The sequence below is a fragment of the Bos javanicus genome, chromosome 3, assembly GCF_032452875.1.
Source record: "Bos javanicus breed banteng chromosome 3, ARS-OSU_banteng_1.0, whole genome shotgun sequence".
Taxonomy (NCBI): Eukaryota; Metazoa; Chordata; class Mammalia; order Artiodactyla; family Bovidae; genus Bos; species Bos javanicus.
Window position 1 is genome coordinate 48,103,435 of NC_083870.1, and position 14,942 is coordinate 48,118,376.

The window sequence follows — 14,942 nt, forward strand, 5'->3', positions numbered from 1 at the left end:
AGTCTTGTTTTTGCTGACTGTATAGAGCTTCTTCAACTTCGGCTCCAAAAACCTGATTTCGGTGTTGACCATCTGGTGAAGTTCATGTGTAGATTCATCTCTTATGTTGTTGAAAAAGGGTGCTTATTACGACCAGCATGTTCTCTTCACAAAACTCTGTTAGGCTTTTTGTACTTTAATTTTTGTTAGCTTCATTTTGTACTTCAAGGCTAAAATTGCCTGTTATTTTGGGTATCTCTTAACTTCTTATGTTTGTATTCAAACCCCCTAAGATGAAAAAGACATCTTTTTTTGGTGTTAGTTGTAGAAGGTGTTATAGGTCTTCATAGAACCTGTCAATTTCAGCTTCTTTGGCATTAGTTGTTGGGGTATAGACTTGGATTACCATGATGTTGAATGATTTGCCTTGGTAATGAACCAAGATCATTCTGTTGTTTTTGAGATTGCACTCAATTAACACAAGAGAAGACTCTACACATGGACATCACCAGATGGTCAACCCCAAAATCAGATTGATTATATTCTTTGCAGCCAAAGATGGAGAAGCTCTATACAGTCAGCAAAAACAAGACCGGGAGCTGACTGTGGCTCAGATCATGAAATCCTTATTGCCAAATTCAGACTTAAATTGAAGAAAGTGGGGAAACTCACTAGACCATTCAGGTATGACCTAAATCAAATCCCTTATGATTATACAGTGGAAATGAGAAATAGTTTTAAGGGACTAGTTCTGATAGATAGAATGCCTGATGAACTATGGATGGAGGTTCATGACATTGTACAGGAGACAGGGATCAAGACCATCCCCATGGAAAAGAAATGCAAAAAAGCAAAATGGCTGTCTGCAGAGGCCTTACAAATAGCTGTGAAAAGAAGAGAGGTGAAGAGCAAAGGAGAAAAGGAAAGATATAAGCATCTGAATGCAGAGTTCCAAAGAATAACAAAGAGAGATAAGAAAGCCTTCCTCAGTGATCAATGCAAAGAAAGACAGGAAAACAACAGAATAGGAAAGACTAGAGATCTCTTCAAGAAAATTAAAGATACCAAGGGAACATTTCATGCAAAGATGGGCTTGATAAAGGACAGAAATGGTACGGACCTAAGAGAAGCAGAAAATATTAAGAGGTGGCAAGAATACACAGAAAAACTGTACAAAAAAGATGTTCATGACCAAGATAATTACGATGCTGTGATCATTGACCTAGAGCCAGACATCCTGGAATGTGAAGTCAAGTGGGCCTTAGAAAGCATCACTACGAACAAAGCTAGTGGAGGTGATAGAATTCCAGTTGAGCTATTTCAAATCCTGAAAGATGATGCTGGGAAAGTGCTGCACTCAATATGCCAGCACATTTGGAAAACTCAGCAGTGGCCACAGGACTGGAAAAGGTCAATTTTCATTCCAATCCCAAAGAAAGGCAGTGCCAAAGAATGCTCAAACTACCACACAATTGCACTCATCTCACACGCTAGTAAAGTAATGCTCAAAATTCTCCAAGCCAGGCTTCAGCAGTACGTGAACCGTGAACTTCCAGACGTTCAAGCTGGTTTTAGAAAAGGCAGAGGAACCAGAGATCAAATTGCCAACATCCGCTGGATCATTGAAAAAGGAAAAGAGTTCCAGAAAAACATCTATTTCTGCTTTATTGACTATGCCAAAGCCTTTGACTGTGTGGATCACAATAAACTGTGGAAAATTCTGAAAGAGGTGGGAATACCAGAGCACCTGACCTGCCTCATGAGAAACCTGTATGCAGGTCAGGAAGCAACAGTTAGAACTGGACATAGAACAACAGACTGGTTCCAAATAGGAAAAGGAGTACATCAAGGCTGTATATTGTCACCTGCTTATTTAACTTATATGCAGAGTACATCATGAGAAATGCTGGACTGGAAGAAGCACAGGCCGGAAGAAACACAAGCTGGAATCAAGATTGCTGGGAGAAATATCAGTAACCTCAGATATGCAGATGACACTACCTTTATGGCAGAAAGTGAAGAGGAACTAAAAAGCCTCTTGTTGAAAGTGAAAGAAGAGAGTGAAAAAGTTGGCTTAAAGCTCAGCATTCAGAAAACGAAGATCATGGCATCTGGTCCCATCACTTCATGGGAAATAGATGGGGAAACAGTGGACACAGTTTCAGACTTTATTTTTCTGGGCTCCAAAATCACTGCAGATGGTGATTGCAGCCATGAAATTAAAAGATGCTTACTCTGTGGAAGGAAAGTTATGACCAACCTAGATAGCACATTGAAAAGCAGAGACATTACTTTGCCAACAAAGGTTCGTCTAGTCAAGGCTATGGTTTTTCCCATGGTCATGTATAGATGTGACAGTTGGACTGTGAAGAAGGCTGAGCACTGAAGAACTGATGCTTTTGAACTGTGGTGTTGGAGAAGACTCTTGAGAGTCCCATGGACTGCAAGTAGATCCAACCAGTGTATTCTAAAGGAGATCAGTCCTGAGTGTTCTTTGGAAAGAATGATGTTAAAGCTGAAAATCAAATACCTTGGCCACCTCATGTGAAGAGTTGACTCATTAGAAAAGACTCTGATGCAGGGAGGGATTGGGGGCAGGAGGAGAAGGGGATGACAGAGGATGAGATGGCTGGATGGCATCATGACTTGATAGACGTGAGTCTGAGCGAACTCCGGGAGTTGGTGATGGACAGCGAGGCCTGGCGGGCTGGGATTCATGGGGATGCAAATAGTCGGACATGACTGAGCGACTGAACTGAACTGAACTGAACTTTCTCAAAACATCTTAGTGTACTATATTCACCCTTCTTGTGGTTATATGAGATTATAAAATGCCTACATGATGAGACGAACTAAATGAATGACATAATCATTGTGATGTAGAGTTAGGCGACTACTGATCTTCTGACAGTATGTCAAAGGGAGAATCATCTGCTTTGGGTAATCTTGGACCATTGAGCCATGACAATGTTGATGGTTGGATGTCAGGAGCAGATGATGTTGACACAGGGATGCCAGGTGTGATTATGTAGAAAGGCACAGGTTTTATTACGCTACTCCTAATGACACACAATTTAAAGCATGCATTGGTCATTTCTAGAATTTTCAATTTCATATTTTTGGGCCATGATTGATGCCTGTGACCAAAACCATGGAAAGGGAAACCATGGATAAAGGTGAACTTCTGATATTTAGTCACTAAGACATGGAGTGGGTTGACAGTTCCTTCTCCAGGGGATCTTCCGGGACCAGAGATTGAAGCTGTGTCTCCTGCATTGGCAGGCAGATTCTTTATCACTGAACTAGTGGACTACTGTATAATAATAATAAAAATGTATATATTTGACCTTTGTACCTATTCCTGCCACAAAAGCTTGGAAAATACTTGGAATTTGCTGAACACCAAGCATGCTTTTGTTATGCTAATGAGATGACTCTGGGTGGGGGCCCTTAGATAGCCTCTGGGGATTAGTGGGGTATTAGAGATTGAGGCAATGGCACCCCAATCCAGTACTCTTGACTGGAAAATCCTATGGATGGAGGAGCCTGGTAGGCTGCAGTCCATGGGGTCTCTAAGAGTCAGATACGACTAAGCGACTTCACTTTCACTTTTCACTTTCATGCATTGGAGAAGGAAATAGCAACCCACTCCAGTGTTCTTGCCTGGAGAATCCCAGGGGCAGGAGAGCCTGGTGGGCTGACGTCTATGGGGTCGCAGAGAGTCGGACACAACTGAAGTGACTTAGCAGTAGAGATTGAGTTTAGATATCCATGACCAGTGGTTTAATTAATCATGCCTCTGCAATAAGACCTGGATGCAAACTCTCTAACACTGAGGTTGGGAAGTGCCTGTGTTGGACACAAGATGTGCTAGGGCTGTGGCAGACCTAAGAAGGGCCTCACCCCTTCATACCTTGCTCTGTGTGTCTTCCATTTGGCTATTTCTTAGTTGCATCCTTTATAATAAAAATATAATTTTAAGTATTGTACTTTTCTGAACTTAGTCATTCTAGCAAATTATCAAACTTGAGAGACAGTTGTGGGCACCCCTCAAATTTGTAAACAACTGAACAAAAATGAGGGTGTCTTGGGGACACCTGGGGCTTACAGGGCATCTAAACTAGGGTCCATTTTGTAATACTGACCCCCTTAACCTAGGCCAGACAGGTAGTTAATGTTAGAAGTGAATTGAATTGTAGGGCAGAAAGTTGGTGTCAGAGAATTGATGTTGGAAACAGAAAGAAATAGATTCAGATCTCTGATTAACTTTTAAGAATCCTAATATAGGGTTTCAGAATAATGTGAAAGTAGTAATAAAGACATTGAAACTAAGAGGCAAAAAATTCCAGCAAAATACATAAAGGTACACAAAGAAAAGATTATCAAAATCTCTAAGAATAATAATCACAAACTGAACCAACACCACCTATTCCCTTAGCCACAAAGGCTAAAGTTTCTCGCCAGATTTCCCATGAGAAGGAACTGAGAGTTGAAACCAGAACTCTACTACGTACCTTTCACTTTTGCTGGATATAGTTATGCCTGAATTAACCAGATAGCAACATGGCAAGGAGTCCTGAATCTAGAACATGAGTTCTGTTGCTCTCAGCATCATTTTGTAATTTTTATAAATCCCTGAATTGGAGAGTCCCCTCCATATTTGATGGGTATCACACAGAAGCCAATAAAGAAAGGGAGTGGCTATTGTCATTCCTGGGCCAGGAAAAGAGAATTTAAGGGAAGGCATGATCAAAGGTGCCAAAACTTTGGGGAGGCTAAAGAAAAGAACTATTGATTGATTATTACAAAGTCCTTTTCAGAGGCATTTTATCAAGTCTCTTCTTCAAATGGAGATCTAGACATTAACACAATATCCCAGAAGCTGTGGGTTCAGGCAGAGTGTGAGGACCAAGCATGCCCTTCAGAGGCCAAGCTGACTGCTTCTATTATTTAGCATTAAACAGCTTTCCCAGGTGTTCCCCACCAGAATCCCCTCTCAAGAGATCACCGGGCAATTCCCCAACAAAGGAAACAGATTTAACAAAAAGAGATTCTGATTAGCTACAGCTATTGAATGGCCTAGGGAGCAGGGATCTGAAATTCATAGTCAGTGGGAGGTACTGGCTGTTAATATGGTCTCTTGTTTCAGGTTCAGTTCCCCAGGATGGGGGAAGTTGCTGAGACTAAAGTCATCAAGTGGCTCCCAGGTGAGGGGACAAAAGAACAGGAGCGACCGCATAGCATAACTGCCTCATATCATAAAACTGATATTTTTGACCTTCGTAGTTGGATTCTATAACCTCAGGTCCACTAGATTAGAAAACAGAAGTTAATAATTCCAGGGCTCAACTCTACTATTCTGTGTCACTTTGAACAAGATACTTGACCTTTCAGCTGCACATTTTTTGCTCCTCTATAAAATGATAATAATAACATTTTGCCACCTACCTCTTAGCAATTTTGTTATTTCTGATTTTTTTTTTTTTTTTTGCATTCCCACAAAGTGCTGGTGAGTTACAATTCTCTCCAGAGGTTAAATTCATAGGTGAGCTAATATGCACAACACATATACATCATAGTTTTTTGTGTGACTGTTCACGTTTACAGAGCTCATATTCCTAGAGCTGCCATTTAGCAATTCATTCTTAAGCACAACAGACTATAAATACTATGCACACACATACAGCAACAGTTGCTCAAAGTTAGTGACATACTGCATTTGGTTTTTATTTCAGTTTTCATATCGATCTGCTTAAAGACCTACTCTCAAGAAAGTGATTTAAAGAGAAATCTCTGCTCCTTGTTTGGCCTGGGTTAGTATTCTTAGTCTGCTCAGGCTGCCACAACAAAAGAGCATAGAATGGGTGCCTTCTACAACAGAAATTTATTTCCTCACAGTTCTGGAGCCTAGAAGTCCAAGATCTGGCTTATTCCATTTCTGGTGAGAACTCTCTTCCCAGCTTGCAGACTCTGCCATGTCCTTACATAGCTGTTCTAGGTGTGTGCTCTTGGGGAGGGAGAGACAGCTCTCTTTTATCTCTTCTTATAAGGACATTAATCCTATTGGATCAAGGTCTTATACTTATGACTTCATTTAACCTTAATTCTTTCCCTCAGATGATAAAGAATCTCCCTGCAATACAAGAGACCCAGGTTTGAACCCTGGGTCAGATTCCCCTGGAGAAGGGAATGGCAGCGCTCTCCAGTGTTCTTGCCTGGAGAATCCCATGGACAAAGCAGCCTTGTGAGCTACAGTTCAAAGGATGGCAGAGAGTTGGATACGACTGAAGCGACTTAACACACATGCAATCTTAATTACCACCTAAAAACTCCATCTCCAAACTGTTGCATTGGGTTTAGGACCTCAACATATGAAGTTGAGAGAAACATAATTCAGTCCATAGCAGTTCTACAAGGCATGTGCTTTGCAGAAGGTTTGGAATAGAGGGAGGAATGATTTTGATTAAGTGGGAGGTGAGATGTGTTTACCACCCTGAGAAAATGGATTGACTAAACCAAAGGCTCTCAAACTTTTTAGAGAAGTAGACTCTTACCTTCAAATTAGATTTGACAAGGAAGCCCCATACTCTTAAGTAGATAGTTCTCCTCAAAGCTGAGGTGAGTGGCTCTTCACTCCACTCCAGAACTTCAACTCCTTACTACATTCTCAAAGAGAACCATGAGAGGTTCGATACAGCACTTTATGGAAAACAGCCCTAACTATTTGTAATCATACATCAAATTTTCCAGGATCAATGAAGCATCCATCTCTTTTCAATTTCTTCCAGAAAAATACTTAAGTTTAACTAAGAGTAGACTCCTACTTAGCTTTTCATATATCTATCCCATTCTCTCAAACATGGTGTGATTTCTTGCTGGTTGATGATACACTTCACATCTCTCTTATCTTCAAAATCACATCCAGAGTCTTATGCCCCAAATATGGGAGTTTGAAATTTTTGGTGAATAATCATACCCTGGTCATATACTAGCATAGAATCATAGATTCTCAGAAAAGGGCAGGATCTTAGAGATCACCTAGTAAAATCCACTATTTTAAACTAAGAGCAAGAGAATCTCCCAATCAATCAGTGTCTGAACAGTAAAGAGAATTCACATCTCTGCAACCCCAGGCCAGATGATTTTGCACTCTCAGAATTAATTACTTGCAATCCCTCATTTTGAACATAGAGGCTCATATTTGGAAGATTCTGTGAGCTAAATCTTACTGGAAATCCAGAAGATCAGCAAATTCAACGTAAACCAGGGATTCTCATCCAGTGATTTTCATTAAACATCTGACATTTGTCTTATAGAGGTGAGTTTATCTTACCACAATTCTTCATTGCAGTCATGGGAAAATAGCAGCACTTACTGTGTGAAGGTAAATATTATGGCAAGATAAATATTAACTTTTGAAAGAAACTACTCTAGCTGGTTAAAAATCACAGATGACATCAGTTGTTTAAGGTTTACACTTTCATATTGTCTCCAGGGACAACAGAGTTTCTTGAACTAAATCAGATTTTCTTGTGGATTTAATATTGGGGTAAAAGTATCAGATGCTCTACTTAATATAAAGGAATTTCTTAGTAGCCAGGAACAATGTGTGGTACAGAAGGGATTCATTCAGGGGTATTTGACCTCCTTCTACATGGCTATACTTCTCTACTCACTGGGTTTATCCTTTCTGTGCCTACAAGTATTGAATCTGAGACACAGAAATCCCTCCTGACTTAATCTCTGGCTCAGCAGCATTTAAGACACACAGAAATTTTCAAATAGTTTTAGCCAGAAGATGACTTGGCAATGCCTTCAAATCATCTATATACTGTTTGCTCCTCCTGTCTCTTAGGGCTTGGCAGGGTGGAATTCATACTAGAATAAATAATTAATCTTCTCCCCCTTCCTCACCAGATTCTGGAAGAAAAAGATGGAGGGAGGTCATGTTATACCTTATGCCATGGCTAAGACAGTCTATTAACTATTTGCAGAATGCTTTGTAAGCCATTGCTTCACATAACCAAGTTTGTTCCTTCTTGCTTTTATTCAAAAGAGTATCTTTTCCTGTCTTCAAGATACCATCTTATGAAAGGGCACATGGAATAACTTAAAAGATAGAGAGTCATCATTTAAATGCTTATACCAATCTCTCAGAATAAAAGAAATCTTCCAGTGATAAATGTCCTCCAGAAGATTACCACTCTCTGTACATACATGGAGGTGGCCTTGCACTATATAGTGATGTGGGAGCTATAGTAAAAGAACCATGTTAAACAGGAGATATCAAGTATCAGCTACATGTATATACAGAAATTAGGGTAAAAGACTTTGAAGCATTTCTTGATGAAAGAAATGTTTTTGAGATGTGGATGTGTGTATGTGTGTGTGTGTGTGCATCTTCATCTGGGCCAACTCAGGAAATAACCAGTTCATGGGAAATATGTCCAGTAAAACTGAGAAAACCAGGTAAGTTGCAATGCTCCAACAGATCCAAGTACTTGCTGGGAAGTTAAAAATAAAAATGATGAACCAAGGTAAAGCTGTTATATTGTGAACAAAGTGTGAAAGTGAAAGTGAAGTACTCAGTCCTATCTGACTCTTTGTGACCCTGTGGACTGTAGCCTACCAGGCTCCTCCCACCATGGGATTCTCCAGGCAAGAATACTGGAGTGGGTTGCCGTTTCCTTCTCCAGGGGATCTTCCCGACCACGGGATCGAACCCGGGCCTCCCTCATTGGAGGCAGACGCTTTAACCTCTGAGCCACCAGGGAACCCAAAGTGTAGTTATATTATTAAATGAATATACAAAGCTTATCTAATTAATTTACATAATTAAACTTACAGAGGACTGTGAGAGCTAAGTCACTTATCCTGGTGATGACCCCACAGATTAAGATAATTTTGAATTTTTTTTTTCAGAACTGTGTCTGGGAACAGGATTCATTCTTTTAACTCTCCACAAAAGTATAGTTCTTCTTCCTTTGATGACAGATTCATTGTTAGAAATGGTCACTTGCAGTCAATTCTTATAATCAGATAACTAATAGAAAAGGTTAATAGCATTATTGGCAAAGCTAGGTTGTAGAAGACTATAAATTATGAGCTGACAATTTAAATATCAATGAAATATTTCCATAGAAATTGCACACTGACTCCAGATCAAATTCAAATAGAGAAGTTTCTGGAAAAGTTTAAGCAATGGCAGAGCTCTCAATACATAGCTTCCAAAAGAGATAATTTTTAAAAGGCAATATTTAGGAATGTTGTTGTTGTAGGAAAATGACAGCTATTTAAAAGTAAAAAGGCCCATAGCTTTATGGTTTTGTGCAAGCTGATTAAATACAGACCAAAGCAATGACAATTTCACAGGCTCTTGAAAGAGATCTATGCACAGTAAGAGCTTGTGGCAATAATGTAGTAAAAGCCATTGTTTATGGCGGGTACTGCAAAGAAATTCAGCTACATAGAAGAAAGGCAAAAAAATGAAGGAAAGTGCTTGCCCCTGAGGCAAAGCTGCTGGAAAATGGGAAGAATATGAGACACGAGTCTCCTGAGATTAATGAGTCCAGGAGGGTTCACTTGTGTTACAAACTGCAAAGCAGGTCTCCCATGAGGTTTGGAATTTAAGGGTTCCCCAAGGCTTCTATTTCAAAGAACAAACCATCGATGATGACAAATGGTTGAGGGTACCACATCAAATCATACCTTTATGTGCCTGGTTGGGTTTTAAATCACTCTTTCTAGAGGAGAAAAATAAAATGACAAATTTGAATTCAATGCCACAGGAAATGTTTAAATAGTAATACTAATAAAAATAAAGCAGGCACAAAAATGGAAAAGAGGAACATGCACTTGCCTTCAAGTTCAGGGTGTGTGGAAGAAATACACAATGCCTTTGGCTACAAGGCACTCCATTCAGGAAAGAGAGTTTTGACAATTTAGGCTTGTAAACGTGTTCAGATTTTAACTTTGTTGTTGAAGCTTCTGTTCCATTGATAAAACAAACGTGTCCCTTTTGGATAAGTGGTTCCAATTAAACTTAAAGTGACAAAAGATCATCCAGGCCTCTTAACAATAAAATGATATTGTTAACTATAACTTGACTAGGTGAATATTAACTTAGCATGCACAAGCAGAAGGAAGCCAGAGCTTGTCTGCCAGCCAGGGGAATGTAAAATAGTTAAGAGTCTAATCTAAAACATGGACAAATCAACTTGTAAAACACTCCTGGGTTTTCCTATTCAATTCAGTGAGCCAACACATCTGAATGATTTTCTAAACCTTCAACCTTATTGATGTCCAACATTTTTCTTATTAATGTCCATCATAATAGTGATACAGCCCTATTTGTTGCTTGATTTTAAAATTCTTAAAGTATGGCATATTGGACCGTGTTCTCAAAAAATAAAATAAAATACTGGTGTTAGTTGAATTTGTATAAAATATTCTGGGAAATATTGGCTAGGGGAAAATAAAATGACCAAAGAGACTATGCTTTAAAAAAAAAAAATCATCACATCCCCCCAAAGAAATCAGACTTCTCTTCTGAAATCTTCCCAGTAGGAACCATGGAAAAATGACAGGGAGCTGCTGGTTGGTTTTTCTTGCTGCTAAAACATATGTTGTTGTGTCATGTCCTAAACAGAAAACTGAAGCATCCCTTTCAAATTCTCAGCACCACTGACACTTTCAACAAGTGCTTTCGTATTGGTTTTGGTCTTATCTGTTTCTAACAGACAGCCTCATGCCTTGGAAATTTGACCTGAAATAAAAATTCAGCCCCAAGTATCTGCTGTCAATTGCGCAGAAAATAGGAGATGACAGCAAAGTCACTTCTGCATGCTGAATTAGATCTCTTTCCAACATCTTCTAATGTCATTATTAGCACTCAAATACACTGTGTCAAAATGTGTCTGTGTAGGGAGATGGACCAGGCAACACTGAGTTTCTCTCTTAGTCAATTTGACAAGCTGTTTCTAATACATCCCTCTGCATAGGGAATTATTTAGGAGAGGTACCTGGCTCATCACAGAGATTTGTAGATGAAAGTATTCAAAATGGACATAGTCAATCCAGTTACAATTAGCCACTTCCAAATTTAGGTCAAGGCAAATGTAAATACTGCCTATGGAAACTATAATCCAAAGAAGTCATCTCAACTTGGAAATTGTATGCATTCGTTAACTCAGAAATGGTATTTGGTTTTGATCCAGGATTTTTTTAAGACAGTTCTGTTAAAAATGAAGTTTCCGTCTCCCTGTGAATTTGTTGTATGTTTACAGAATCATGCTGAACTAACGAGACTAATACCCAGTATCCTTAATTAGGGCTTCCCAGGTGACTCAAAAGATAAGGAATCTGCCTGCAATGCAGGAGACCTGGGTTCAATCCCTGGGCTGGGAAAATCTCCTGGAGAAGGGAAGGGCTACCCACTCCAGTATTCTTGCCTGGAGAATCCCATGTGCAGAGGAGTTTGATAGGCATTCTGCATACACAGCCATGGGTGAATGAACTTTGAATTTTCACTAAATTTCCCCTACATCTCCCCAAAGCTCTACTTGAAACATTTTGATAAACCTAATGAAATTACCTGACAGATTATGTATTCTTTAGTTTTCATACAAGATAACAAGATTTGTTCTCACAACTCAGGAAAACAATCTAGGATAAATGGAGAGAAATATGAAGTTGGTGGAATTAGATGCAGTAGGGCGTGGAATATTCTCACATTCCTCCAGAGTCTGAAATAGGAAACATTGTTTATTTCAAGAGGGAGGGAGTCTTGCTGTTATACAAATTAGTCAATTGTTTGGATGCTCAAGTGTAGATTGAACATTAGCAATAGTTCTATTAATTGAATTTAAATGCCCCTTCTTCAAACCCTGGAGATCTACAATTCCATTATTCTTTGGTTCAAAATAAGTCAAGGCCATTTCTATTCAAGCAAAGTATTTGTGTCATTTCCAAAATGCCAGAGAAAACATTCTGAGACTGTAGTTAATTAAGAACTATATGCCTTGCTAGTTTCCTGACACTTGCTTGAAATAACAAAATTATAACCTGATGTCTGCTTTCCTAACTGTCTATGATGCCCCCAGCTCTTGCCTTCTTGCCTTTTGTCTGCTCTTTATTGTCTTGTGCACATCACTAGACCTGACACCTTGATACTAACCATAGCTTCCACTCTTGATTACAACATGAGCTTATTCCTTGAATTATGTCTCCTTCTGGCTGCCTTGGGGAAATATACCAATGAATTTATTCTTGTGGACAGCAATTGACCTCACTACAGTCCATGTGAGGTCAGTGCTTCTCCTGGGCCTATAAATTCAAATTAGAGTAAGAACTTATATATCTTCTAGTTTAGACAAGATTTATTTCAGCAAAATATTCTACAGATATAAACAAATATTTAAATAATAGTAATATCTTGGAAGGACAGCTATGATAAACCTAGACAGTGTATTAAAAAGCAAAGACATCCCTTTGCCAACAAAGGTCCATATAGTCAAAGCTATGGTTTCTTCCAGTAGTCATACCTACTCCTAGTAGATATGAGAGTTGGACCAGAAAGAAGGCTTAGTGGCAAAGAATTGATGCTTTTGAATTGTGGAGGAGGAAACAACCCTTGACAGTCCCTTGGACTGAGAGATCAAACCAGTCAATCTTAAAGGAAATCAACCCTGAATATTCATTGAAAGGACTGATATTGAAGCTAAAGCTCCAATACTTTGGCTACCTGATGTGTAGAACCGACTGTTTGGAAAAGACCCTGATGCTGGGAAAGATTGAGGGCAAAAGAAGAGGGCAGCAGAGGATGAGATGGCTAGATAACATCACAGACTCAATGGACATGAATTTGAGCAAACTCTGGGAGATGGTGAAGGACACGGAAGCCTGGCATGCTGAAGTCCGTGGGGTTGCAAAAGAATCAGACACAACTTAGCAACTGAACAACAACAGCAATAAATATTCAAATATCATATAGTCTATTTAGCCCTGACCTAAATGACACAGAAATTCTGATGACGATCATTCTTTATCTTCCTTCCTTTTTTTTGGCTTTGCCTTCCCCAGTTACTTTACTAACACACAGGCATGCACACATACATGCACACATGCACACACAGGCATACTTGAACATACAATTTTTTAGTAAGAATTCTCAGTCCCAAAGATTTGATCAGCCAGGGATTGCAGCAGCTCTCCATGTAACTTGAGCCTGTCTGAACAAGTGTCAGGACTGACCCTTGCCAAGGTACATGACAGGAGAAGTGGGAGGTAGTAGTTAAATCGGAAACTAATGAAATCATCAAAAAGTTTTCAGTTACCATTGGTCCAGTTATCCAGGTAACATTCTGGAGGTCAGTTCTGAACATACTTGTGAAAGGAGTCTCCTCTGGCTTCCACTGGACACAGTGGACTTTCTCTGACAGAAGCTGCCTATCAAATGGGCATAAGAAGAAAAGAAACATGTATCAAGTATCTACTATGTGCCATCAATGTCCTGGACATACATGTATACTCTCATTTATTTATATCTCACTATACTTTAAAAATTAGGTATAGTGTTACTCCCTCAGTCATGTCCAACTCTTTGCAACTCCATGGACTGTAACCCACCACACTCCTCTGTCCATGAGATTCCCCAGGCAAGAATACTAGAGTGGGCTGACATTCCCTTCTGCAGGGGATCTTCCCAACCCAGGGATTGAACCTAGGTCTCCTGCATTGCAGCCAGTTTCTTTACCATCTGAGCCACCAGGGAAGTCCATAAATTAGGTATAATAATTCCTGTATTACAGGTCAAGTAAAGCTCTTGAAGCTGTTCCCCTATTGCTTGGAATTCTTTCCTCGCTTCCTTCCAAACTGGAATATTTTCTTTTTTCTACTCTTCTCCTATTACAAGAGAGATGAGTGATGCTGGATCACTTTGGCATTAGGCAGAGAGTATTTGTTTTTTGCCGGCAGACATAGTGAATGTGGTTAGAGAATAAAGGAGGCTAAGGGGAAAGCTGAAGTTGAAGCAAGAAACTATGGTTGACAGTGGTGTCTGGAAAGAAGTCTGAGATGAGCTTTGAGAGCTAAAACAGTAGAAACAGGTCATGGACACAAGAGCAAAGATCTGCAGGTCAGAATGATTGAAATGATGATTGATTCAGACACATTCTGGACATGGGGCCATCATACATGTCTCCCAAAGTACAGCTGTGGCCCTCGTCCTTGTTTGCGTGAGTTCACTCTGAAAAGCCTGAAGGTGCGACAAGCAGACCATTCATCCTTCACTAATCACTTCTTCTCTGAAGATCCCCAAAGTCCCCTGCTCCTGTGGTCCAGGCCATTAATCAACACATCCTTGACAGTAGAGGGTTGGCCAAAAAGTTCATGCAGTGTTCCCTGTAAGATAGCTCTACTAGCACTTAGCTGTCCTTAATTTCATTCAAAACAATTTTGTTAGACTTCATTGTGACAGCTTTCATATCAGTGTGAATTTTTTAAAAAACTTATCAAAATTGATGAATTTTTGTGTAACCATTTTAATAGTGAAAATGGAAGAAAAAAGCAACATTTTCATCATTTATGCTTTATTATTTCGAAGTTTTGTGCTGGAGATTCCTCACTGGTTGATGCGCCACAATCGGGTAGACCAGTTGAAGTTGATAGCAATCAAATCAAGACATTAATTGAGAACAATCAATGTTACACCACACAGGAGATAGCCAACATACCCAAAATATCCAAATCAAGTGTTGAAAATCATTTGCAGAAGCTTGGTCATGTTCATCAATTTGATGTTTGGGTTCCATGTAAGTGAAAAAAAACCTTCTTGACTGTATTTCTGCACACAATTCTCTACTGAAACATAACAAAAAATCCATTTTTAGAACAAATTTTGTTTGGTAATGAAAACTGAGTACTGTACAATTGTGTGGAATGAAAAAGATCATGGGGCAAGTGAA

At 39.4% G+C, this 14,942-nt stretch overlaps 1 pseudogene; it reads left to right on the forward strand.

Moving 5' to 3' along the window:
* LOC133244247 (craniofacial development protein 2-like) overlaps nt 1–658 on the forward strand; it is a 175,334-nt pseudogene extending 174,676 nt beyond the window's left edge.
* Nucleotides 659–14,942: the final 14,284 nt, after the last annotated feature.